This window comes from Ixodes scapularis, unplaced genomic scaffold, assembly GCF_016920785.2.
Source record: "Ixodes scapularis isolate PalLabHiFi unplaced genomic scaffold, ASM1692078v2 PGA_scaffold9__187_contigs__length_104089568, whole genome shotgun sequence".
In the NCBI taxonomy this organism is placed as follows: Eukaryota; Metazoa; Arthropoda; class Arachnida; order Ixodida; family Ixodidae; genus Ixodes; species Ixodes scapularis.
In genome coordinates this window covers 27380332-27392489 of record NW_024609884.1, presented here as the reverse complement: position 1 = coordinate 27392489, position 12158 = coordinate 27380332, and the positions used below count along the sequence as shown (strand labels likewise).

At 44.2% G+C, this 12158-nt stretch overlaps 1 protein-coding gene across 1 annotated transcript in view; it reads right to left on the bottom strand.

The window, feature by feature from the left end:
* Positions 1–11614, bottom strand: part of LOC8026319 (atrial natriuretic peptide receptor 2) — a 217579-nt gene extending 205965 nt beyond the window's left edge. Inside the window, exon 1 of the mRNA XM_040213142.2 lies at positions 11195–11614. The gene's annotated coding sequence lies outside the window, so the exon portion shown is untranslated. The remainder of the gene's footprint in view (positions 1–11194) is intronic.
* Between the last annotated feature and the right edge of the window lie 544 nt (positions 11615–12158).

The window sequence follows — 12158 nt, the reverse complement described above, 5'->3', positions numbered from 1 at the left end:
AAGAAGTCGGTAATACGTCGATGTCTTTGTTTACAAGTAGCGACGAGTGCGCCACTGCACGAGGTGCATTGAAACGCATTCCAGTACAAAAAGAAATAAAGAGCATGGACAATAAAGACACAAAACTGAGGCACCCCTCGAGTTATGTTTGGAGATACGCACAACAGAGAACCGTCGAGAAAGTGAAGCTCCTTCAATTCAGCAAAAACGGAACGCATAGAAAAGAAAAGACGAAGTGCGGGCGGCAGATTCCCTCTTCGTCGCCGCCGCTTCGTTCTTCCTGGCTTTCTTCGAGGAAACGTGCTGCTTTGTTTACTTTCCCGTGAGCGTGTTTTTTCGTCGTTAGTAGGGCAAGTTTTCCTAACGAGCCGCCAGCCATCTGCGGCCTCCGCATTGCAGCACGACTACGGCGGCCGGTCCGGAGCAAGCTTGCACACATACGCGGGCTCTAAAGTAGCCCTCTTGCCCCCATTGTTCCGTGATCGTCCTCGCATCGGCCAGAGCTCCGGATCCAATCGGGTTACTTCAAACTAGCTTGTCCGTTGCAGAGAACAAACCCTCCACAGTGTAACACAAGACGCACAGAAAGGTGGAACATCCCATTTTGTAGATCATTTTATGGTAATCAATCCATTACGTATAACCTCCTAGTCTTACTGAGCGGACTAAGAGGACATAACCTAACACCAGAATTAATTTACAATAAATTACTAGTAGACGCATTGCTTCCAATACATAAATAACTATATGGTCTTAATATGCGCTTAATCGCAAACTAAATCGCATAATTTCTTCACCAAGTGTCATGATTATTTATGCATCATGCAAACTCCTCTGTACTGTCTCTCTTTTCTTTATGTTCCGAGTTTTCCTGCTTTCACTTTTGGAACGTTTTCCAGGCTAGCAGTTATACTGCACAGGCTAAATTTCTCATCTACAGTGGGTAACAATGTGGCCATGTTTCTGACAGTCCAACCTCCTGCTGTTTAAAAAACAACTAACCACTAATTACTTTTAGAATGTTTTAAGGTGTGTTATATGTTCGCGTTTTATTGTTTCTGTTGTGATTACCAAACTTTCAATACTAGGGCATATTGCATTTCCTGGAATGTATTTTTTTGTGGTCTGATAACGCTTATTGTTGTAATTTATTACTTATGTGTTATATTCATGTGGTATATGCTCGTGTTGCTCCATCCTGCCAACTGTACGGGGACAGAGACGTTGTTAAATCGCTACGTTACTTTTTTTTTTCTTTGCCTCATATTTTTTTGTATAAAATAAAAGTTTCATTTCAACTTAAAAACTACGAAAGAGGCTCCGCCCATAATGCGTTGAGCTATGTTCTGCGGCCTCCAGTCTCGCAGAATGGGCGCTGACGTATGCTCCTGTCTATCGATGACTTAAGGAACATGATGCGTTCGTACTGAGCCAACACTACCTAGATAGAAAGCTGTAGCGCTCAATTTTCTGGGTCCCTATACTGAGGGCCAGCGCAGGTCACACATTTGGACACGAATTCTGATGTGTGGTATTCTAGGACTCGTGTTCTGACCTATGGATCGAAAGTTGCAGCTGGACGCTGAAGTAGCGCTTTAAGGGGGGGGGGGGGGGGGGGGGGGGTCTCTTGCACTCTGCTAATTGAAAGACTGGTCAGCAAGCACATGCATCTTTTGTTCTTAAAGGCAACCCCCAGAGTCAGTATGCTACGTAGGAGGTAGGAACAAAGCTAATCGGAACGGGATCAGTGTAGGAACGGGATCAGTGTAGGGTTACCCGCCGTATACACCGGGGAACCGAGCTAGTTAGGAGTCACAGCTGTGTTTTAGGGTCGTCGCGCTCTTTGCTCAATTGGAAGTCTTTCTCGCGCTTTTCTTTTTTAATCAAAGTCTGTTGTTGTTGTTCGTTTCGCTAGTGGAAAGCCACGACCACTGCGCAGCATCCAAGAAAGCCGATTCGGTGAGACCGCCGGCATGCGGTTTGGACGGCAAGAGAGCCGGCACCGATCGTTCTGTCTGCACGCTGTGAGGCTTCGCAATTGCTTTCTTTCGAGTGCCGTTAGACGGGCACGATCGCGGCGAAGATCATTACCGCCAATCATGTCAGCTACGTAGAAGGTGAGAGCTTCCGACCTAGATGTACGACGATCCTTTCCGGCGTTAGCCTGCGCGCTTCGCGAGCCTATCGTCGACAGCCTTCCGAGGATGACACAACTGTCCGTACATTAACGCGCGTGATTGCAGTGGTAGGTACGAAAGGTTCCGTAATATTTTCGAAACAGGAGAGGTCAAACATTCATCGACGGTGGTGTTTCAGACTTTGCGGCCAACAATTTCATCGACCTGCCACAAACAGTTCCTTTGACAGCAGCCATGGGTGCCAATGTTACACGTATCCTTTGACACTGAAAATTTCTCTGCGGTCTCAGAAACGCGAGCATAGGCCTAACTCAGTGTCTTCTGAACCATGAACGGTATACCATGTTATACACTGTAAATGCCGCAAGGCATGGCGAGTGTTATAAATTTGCACAGTAGTCAGTGCTGTGCCGCCCGTACGCATGCAAGACTCTTTTCTTGGGAAGACGCGTAAATCGCATCATACACTCTGAAAATCGTAAAAATAAAAATTTCAACGGATCGGCTCATGCCACCATGCGTATTTCAAGGTTCACGGCGACTTTCTGCTGCTGAGGTACGATCGAATGTATACACTGCCAAATTGGCGCTTAGGACAATTCAGTGCTACAACCCATTACGTGCCATAATGCTCCCAAAATAGATCATTTGAAACTCGCCGATTGTGGATGGCACGCCTTCATTATACGTATATTATCTGCTTCTAGCTGCTACTGTGGCTCGCGTTTCACTCCTCTCTTTTGTTTTCGTCAGAGACTCTCTTCCGGCATTTGCGTATTCCGCACTTGCTTTCCTATTGCCGTTCAGTCTCTTTAACGATGGGTGGACGTGCATACGCTCGCTTTCACTGTTCACGAGCAGGCACGTGAAGAAGTTTCACAGCAACCTTCTTCAACGTGTCTTGTTTTAAGGCCACTAGGCCACCGCGCTCCAGCAAGCCCCAGTCTATCTAGAGGGCTCGCTTGTCGACGTTACAAAGCCCGTGGTGATGAAGCGTATACGACTATACCTTAAAAATCGACGGTTTTTTATTGCGACATTTCACGTGCCCCGTAATCCATGGACAAACAGCTATTTCCAATCCATCACCCTTAAAAACCAAGGGAACCCTCACACGTATGGGAAGTGATAACTTTGTTTCAGTGCGTAAATTTTGTGTATTTGTTTATGTTTTGTTTTTTTGTTTGTAAAACTTACGCAAACATTTTTTTTTTTTATCCAGATGTTCCTGGAATTTATCGCTGAGGTTAATGGTCCTTGAATAATCGTATCGCGCGTTAGCGACAGCCACTCAATTAGTGAACGTCGTTGCATGGCGTTAAGACCATTAAGCGATCAGTTTTATGGAGTTGGTAACGGCCCGTAATCTCGGGAAGACTATTAATCGCGCGTGCTTATACAATTGAAACGATGATCGTGAAAACAATCCCTCGTATAATTACTCGCAATCTTATTACGAGTCGCTCTTCTGACCGAGACTAACCACTTCCAATTTTCGGCGGTCGTCGTGCTATACATTATGCATAATGCAAAAAAAAAAAAAAAAAAAAAAAAAAAAACCCTTTGCGGAGACAGTTACTTGGCCGTCGGCAGTGGGGGCTGAACCCGAAATTTCGTCACACACCGTATCTGTCGCTGGGGTATTGAAAAGTGATCTCCAACAAAATACTCGACTTTATAGTCGTTTAATTCGGCGGTAATAGTAAGGTTATCACACGGAATCAATCAGATTACAGGAAAAAAAGAAATCATCTTCCTAGACGACGACAAAGAACACGAAGGTCGTTGCCGAGTTCACTATTCTGTCAATCGTTCTTTCTCAAAAACAAGAACATTGCATATCTTTCAAAAGACTCTGCGATTGTATATGATGTATATTTTTTGGACGGATTAAATTGTTGCTGCAGCAGTCAATGACCACCCACAGTTTCCCAATAGCATTTACTTGAGGAAGTTTCGATACTTGATGGCGATTCGGATCCTGTATCCAGGAACGATATCGTTCCGACTGGTCGCCAAAAAAACAATGGAAATGAATACAAGTTTTTATTTGACACTGATATATATGTAATTTAGGAAATGCATCACCATAACCGTATCACCTACGCGTTTTCTTTTTTTTTTTTTTTTTCTTGCTTGTTAGTATAACATTTGTCGAGTCCTGTCGAGTTTCTCCGATTTTGTCTCGTCTGAACAAAAATTCAATATTGTTATTTTTTTCTCTGACATCACTTGTGCATTATTCCACACTTATTTGAACAAACAGTTGTCATTTGCCTTGATTCCAAACTTTCCGAACTTGAGACAATTTTCTTCAACAAAAACTAAGTAACAGTTTCCTTTTTTTTTTTTTTTTTTTTTTTGTTCTAACTCCTAAAATTGCACAAAAAAATCGGCTCATGCGATGCAGAGCTGGGTGATTTGAAAACAGTTAATAGGCAATGAATTCGACCTCTGGGCGTGATGCATGATTATAATGTATAGTATACTTTGACGCCCTCGTTTATGTCAAAACGGCTCGGTCTTTATCAACTTCTCTACTCTCACAGGCTGCATCTTTCTTGACGTTTCTCGCGTTTCTCAGATCGTCCACAGAGTCTTTGTCTTATTATTTTCGCCATCTACCTAGTATTTTGGCAGGATAGAGACAAAAGAAAAATTTAATAAGATCCAAAAGCGTCAAGCTTTGAGATGCTTGTAGCGACCCGTGTGTCGGATAACACAACTTTGTGCGATTTCTTAATATATAACGGATTTTTGGAACGCAAGCATTAATGCCATTACGTACATACATCTACTCAATTTCTGCTCTTTTTTTTTTTAACGTATATTTTTCACATGCCCAGTGCGCTATTCCAACCTGCACGGGTGACCCAAAGCGTAGCCCCCCCTTCCTATTCTGAAAGCTTTTAATGAGAAAGTGAAGTCAAAGGATTCGTTTTCCTCTTCTTCTTTGGCTCCTCATCCGAGCAAAAAGATAATTACTTGAACAAGAAGAAGGTAAAGAAAATTTAGGATTTCGTGGATGCGGAAGAGACGGCGAAATTGCTCCATATAAAGATTCTTCTTTTCTTCCTTCTTTTTTTTTTTTCCTCAAGTTTTATCCAAGGATTTTATATCGACGGGAAGTGGTAAAGGAAGCAAGTAGCGTGCTCAGTGGGAGCGCCCAATTGCGTAACCACTTCCCGTAAGTTTTACTTCGGATAGAGGAGGGAAAGAACAGAGAGAGGCGAGCGTGTTTTCAGCGCCCTCGTACCAACTGTCCTTTCTCTGCGCGTGCGCGCGAAATGTACAGAACCGTGCGCGTGCGTCGCAACGTTCATCGTATCTTCTTGGCAAAATAACAACAATAACAACAAAAACACACCAGCGTAATTCTCAAGGTGGCCACTCTCATTGCGCGCGCGCCGTCGCAGCTTCCCGCCGATATAGGACTGGTGATTTGCCGGGCTTCTATAGTACAGATGGCGCCATGGTTCGTGCTGGCGCAATAATTGAGATAAAGCTTCCTTTCTGATATACGCGTGCCTCGAAGCTTCGAGTGAAAACGCCAGCTCGCCCGAGAAGTTAGAAGAGGCAACGCCCGCAGAGTCCGTCGTCGCTGCTACAGATGTTCTGTCGCGCTGTACTGTTGGACGACCCTACTGCAGGGAGCATCCCGTGGGAAATTAACCACGCCGACGTCCAGAAAATTCGTCCTACTTCGAGAACTGATTGGGTTGCAGATACTGCTAACTAAAAAAATTTTTTTTACGTTAATTATATCTGTTTGACCAGTGTTCGTTAAGTAGTCGTTCTAGCTTTAGCTGTTCAATATCTGTCTGACTTTACGGCCGATTTATATTGTGGATCGAAGCTCGAAACACAATATGCAAGTACTCGTACACAATTCTTACTCAAACTCGCGTGTCCTGACTTTATCTGTGTGACGTAAAATGACTCGGAAGAGCTGTAAAAAAAACTTCATATTCACGTTAACACCGCTGTGACCGAACAAGTGAATCACGGTTTGGTTGTCCTGAGAGCCGTCTGACTGACTTGCTTTCCCATTGTATAAACTACTGTATGCCTAGGACCCTAAACAGATGCTTCCACTCTGCTCCGTTAGCGTTCCGGTCGACGCCTTTTATTCCATGTAGTAGTAAGCCTCAAATGCTACAAACATTTTCGGGTGCACAAAGAGAAACGCTACACCTGAAAAAAAAGTGAAAAGCAATAGCGAACATAGACGAAACTCCTTGCCGAATTTTTGAAGTTTTCGTGCGCAGTCGTTGCCAGCCAAAATAGATTCCTCCGTCCTTTTCTCTGCCCTGTCGCTAACTCAAATTTATTAGGGAAACGGACAATCTATAGCTGACCAACTAGAAAAGGCGAGCTGTGCTTTCTATTTATAAAAATATCTTTCATTCCCGCGGTCTTAATCCATGCAAGAATTGTACGTTTATATTTACCGCGCAAAGCGGAATACGAAGCTGTTAGTTATTCTAGCAGCGCCTCTTAAGGCGTGCAGACAGGAGGAATAGAGTGCAATTTCGGCAAATAAGTCCGGTGCATCTTGACATTATGTCAACCTGAAATCAACAGTGTGCTGGGACAGCTAACCAAAAAAAGATATAGACTACGTGGCAACCTGCTTAGCACGTGTTTGCGTTTACATCGCGACCCATTTCTATACCCTGGTGCGAGCTCAAGCACGCCCAGGCCTCTGTGTCCGAGTCGGACTGAGTGCACCTTACTGGTAGGTTACGGGGACTCTTGACTGAATCCTCCCTCCTTCCCAAAGTAAATCCAGACCCAATCACCACCCGAATGTCGAGGGAATTTGTAGATATGGCAGTCGTCTGGACATCATCCCAACAACCATTTAACATGACCTAAAAGAAAAAAGACATCCAATAGGCGATCAAAGGACGGCTTTGATGCAGGACATGTTGGAGCCCAATGAAGACCTGCAGTGTATTTAATGTGAGGACAGATTCGAATTCTATAGGCATATGACAGGCGTAAAGTCAACTCATAATTTCCTCCGTAGTGTATATATACATATATACAGTTATACACATCGTTCCTACTCGTTCTCTCATGAAGGGTAATTGAACCTGATTAAATGGGTCGACACTATGGATATTAAGGTGATGTGTTCGCATTACTTGATACCCGTTTCAGCGTGAGATCGGAAGAGGTCCGTGCGAGCCAGAGTTGTCCCGTACTTAATACAAGTAATCAAATTACTTGTAAACGATTACTTTTTTAATTTTGTAATGATTTGATTAATTTTATTAAGTACTAATCACAGGAGTAATCTCGTTACTTTGTTTAAATTTTGTAATGATTTAATTAATTTTATTAAGTAGTAATCACGAGTATTCTCGTTGCTTTTGAAAGTAATAAGAAATACTTGTAACTGTTACTATTTCCTCTCCCTTTCCTAATGCCGCCCTTTGTTTTCACAACCTTCCTTTTTAGGAAGTGTCCGACAGGGGAACGGTCTACCAAAAGTGGTGGATTTCGAAGATGACTAGTTTGTAATCAGGTGATTCTAATCCAATATTCACTCCAAAAAAAGTCAGTGCGTCTACTTTCACGCACAACACTCGGAGAGCAAATCAGCGCAACTTACGGAGGCAGCCCAGCGAATGACGATGCCGAAACATATGTTTAGACCAAAAATGCGGTCTGAGTTGGGACATTAAGCAATGAAAGCGTGACGTTTTTGCATTGCTTAATGTCACAACTCAGACTGCGTTTTTTTTTTGTTTTTGTTTTTTTAAATATATGTTTCGGCATCGTCATCCGCTGAGCTGCCTCTGTAAGTTGATTGACTCTCCGAGTGTTGTGCGGGAAAGTAGATGCACGAGCTTCTTTTAGAGTGCAGTATCTCAAACCATATTCTCCTGGTTCATGCAGTAAAGCCCCCGTCATTGTGTTAACCTACGCCTGACGAGTTTGTTGTTCAACCTCATAGCAGCCTACTTGTAAAATAAATGGCAAAACAAAACGACGCGGTTTTTTAATATGCCGTCAGAGCCATTTTGACGATCAGAGCAACTGTCGATAGTACTGCGTGCACCTTCCCATTCATGTGTTGCCGGTTGATGATAATGAACATGGGGAAATTACTTTCAAAATGTAATTTAATTACAATTACAATTACTTTGCTTCAAAAGTAGTTTAACTACAATTACAATTACTACGTGAAAAGTAATTAATTACAATTACAAATTACTTTTAAAAAGTAATGCAATTACTTATTTTTGAGAGTGACCCCCGACTTGGGCCATATAACTTTAAACGAGTTGTATAGAATGCAACGTATTTGTTCATTCCTTTTCCCAATGTTAGATGAGGCTTAAGCATCGCTGCATAAATGCCACGTATTGTACTTTCCTTTTATAAATTTTGTTAAATTCATGATGGAACTTGGCAGTTTGAGGCAATGAAGTACTAGGTCTTATATTTTTTCTATGAATAATAATAAATTACTTCATATGCTGCAAAACGCCAGATCGCCAAAGAAAAAACTGGGTTGAAAGTTTTTTTAGCCCGACAAAACAAAAAGCGACAATTAGTCATATATGAATATTTTACAAGTGATAATATACAACTAAAATCCACACGCGTTAATACGACCGCATTCACATAGAAACATCATGGTATTATAAATGATATACATTGAGTTGAGATTATAATGGCTCAGAAATATATTAGAACCAAATCGGGGCTCCCGAATCATTGGTAACAATATTCACAGGTGGGAGGTCAGTCTCCAAAAATGCTTACGCAAAAAATACACGAAGTAAAACCAACAGGAAATAACCTTGAAATTAATACAAAGATGCAAATATGCGTTAGTACTGGTAGAAAGACGCAAAAAAACTGTAAAAAATGCATAGACATTTTAAATTCCCTAGCTTAACTGAAAGCTGAAGCTCTATTTTTTGTTTTTCTTTCTCTCAATATTTTGGCATGTTTACGCTCTTGTTTTCTGCTCGCACAGCAGACGGCGCAACACGGCCACGTTGAGGTAGGCTCCAAAGAGGAGTCTCTCAGCCCGCAGTGTACGCAACGAAACAACAAACAATGCGACGCTATTTATGTTGTGCGTGTGTGTGAGTGCGTGTCTCTGTGCGAGTGTTTCACCGACAGCTAGGCCACTTGTGTGAGCGCTGAGGCTTTCAAAAGCGTACCGTCGCCGCCGCAAAGTTTTGGAAAAGTAATTGTAATTGTGCCTGAAATTTTGCAATTCCTGACGCTAGAAAGTAATTAAATTACAATTACAATTCCTTTTGGCCGAAATTAATTACAATTACAAATTACAAAGAAAAGTTATTAAATTAGAGTAATTCAATTACTGTAAATGAATTACTACCCAAGTATGTAATGAAGCGAAAGAAAGGCTGCTAACACTCTACTACTTGGCAAGCGAAAAATGCTAGGTGGCCCAAGCTACCAATACCATCAATCCATCCATATCTGATAGCAATGTTCATTGAATGTCCGCCAAGAAGTATACAAGAAGACCATTACAAGGCGTTCGTGAAGTAGATGTAGGCACTTGGTCTTGTTTCAGGAAGTAATCCGACCGTGCCATCTCCATTCAATCTACAATTCTGAGCTGTAAAAAAAGGCATGTTTCGTTTTTATCGTTTACAGCTGTGTTTCTTTGACAATTACAAAACACTCGACACTGAATATCAACACATACAAAAATTTACCACACCAATTCAACAGACGAAAAAAGAAAATCAGTGAGCAACCCGGTGTGCTAGATACATCGACTGCCGACCTGTAAATTCCCCAAGTAAGCATACTCATCTTGCTTTTGTTAGCTTAATAACGACAGACGATTAGAGTTTTCGACTTTGCACCGCAATACATGCACGAATGAATAAACTATACTCCCTTTACGTCCCAGCAAGTTGAAAGTATTCTCCACTGTCTCTGGCGCGAGTGTAGAGTTTCGGAACCGGCGAAATTGGGGAGCTGCCAGCAGCCCACTCGTCAGGACAGTCGCTTTACGTGTCGACAATGAAACCATTTCGTTGATCACAATGTGAGCGCTCGATGGGCAGAAGTGTTTTCCATTCGTATCCACGGAGTTTCGGATCAAAACGTGGACCGTTATCAACCCATTACGGGAGTGCACACTTACATGTCGACACGAGCGCGGTGCCAAGATTCAAGTGTTCTCGCGGCGTGTGCGATCGAAGATTAGAAGTAGAGACAACCTTTCGTTCTTTTCCATATCTACACAAGCGTCCCTCGAAGCCGGGTGTGGTGAATACTAATGCAGCTCCTCTTCGGGTCTTCCGCGGGTACGTTCTTCTAAGATAGGAAAGGCTTTACCTGTTTGTTCAAAACGTTACGCAAGGGACACAACGGCGAGGCGAGGAGGGGGGAGGGACGCACGCTCAAGCAATTGACTGAAAAACGGGAACTTGGAATACATGCACATGCGGTATGAAAAAAACGTAATCGAGTGGGTGTCTGTGTATGTGAGAGTGAATTTTAAACTCCCACTCTATCCCTGCTACACGTATTGAACATCGCACAGACATTAAACTCGCGACTTGTCAACGACACCGCTCTTTCCGCCGTACACTTACATTGGCCAGATTACACCTGGCAAAGCGCTCAAAATTAAATTACTAGTTTTCGCGGCACATGTTGCACGAGCGTTCGTAGATCGACTCGAACGCTTCATGGGTGATCTGACAGTGCGGAAACGCGGTCGACAAAATCCGCTGGCGCCAAGTTTTTTTTTTTTTTTATTTTTTTTTTTTTTTTTGCAGTTTTGTACGACCGATGATAGGCAGCTAACCATCGCTCGGCGGGTTCGATCATTAGGCGAACACGCACAATAGGAGTGCAAGTGGCACAGGCACCGAGCCCAGGAGGCGCAGAAACGTTGGTGGCTCAGAAGGAGGTCAACGGTCGGTCCAATGGAGGGACGCATCAGCCCGTCACGCATTAAGAGGTTTGCGCAACGGCAGCTGTGCACGGTCGCCCGTACATCGGACCGGGCCGCCGCGAAGACCGAAAAGTGTGGGACTCACGGTTCCTTCAGGCTGCTTGCTTCCTTCCGTCGACGCAGCTTGGAAAGCGACGTTGCGACGCCTCTCCCGTCGGCAGACAGTGGGTAATCCCTCTCGAGGAAGAGCCGGCGACCGACACCTGGTCGCGGGACACCGTCGGGTGGAGATCGGCGTTGATGCTGTCGGCGTGAGCGAGCCCGGAGGATCGCCGCGCTGCTCTCAAGATGGGACAATTCGGTCGGTGCGCCCCGACAACGGCGTCGGCAACGCGAGATCCGGCGGGGGAACCACGCAGAGAGGGGGCGAGCGTACGTACGCCCAGTGTCGCGGGAGCGACCACGCGGCCGTCGGCTGGAGCAGGCTGCGCGCACGATGCACCGTTGGGCTCCACGAGGGCCCGCGGCGGAATGAGACAGCCTCCACACTCGCGACGCTGGCGACGCTGGGCCGGCGGCGTTACGCTACGCGCGCCTCCTCCCCCGCTTCCTCGCGCTCCGCCGAGTGACGTCACGAGCTACAAGCGCGCGTTGCTTGTTCGGCCGTACGACTGGTTGGCGGCTCGCCCGAAGAGCCCCCGAAGTACTGCCGTACGGCTGTTCGGCAGGCTCGGCAGTGTTGGCACGCGCGCGTGGGCAGGCGACGGTCAGATATGAATCACGTTTCAAAGTTACTCCGAGCCATACTGAGGAGAATTACTTTGGACCTGTAATTGACTAAAATTACAAGTATTTTGCTCCAAAAATTGTTAATTTTATTGATCAATACAGAAGTGCGCAAATTTAGAGAATTAGAATTACGCTTTATGTTTACGAAGTAGTTTATGCATGTAAATGTTTCCGTAACTTTCGCGTAACTTTGAATTATCGCGGAACATTCGCAAGCCACGGACCACACCAGAGCTTTTAGGTAAGATTAATATTAAAATTTTCTGTACGACAAATTTATTAAAACAAGAGACCCAGGTAACCTTAAAATGTTCAAATCA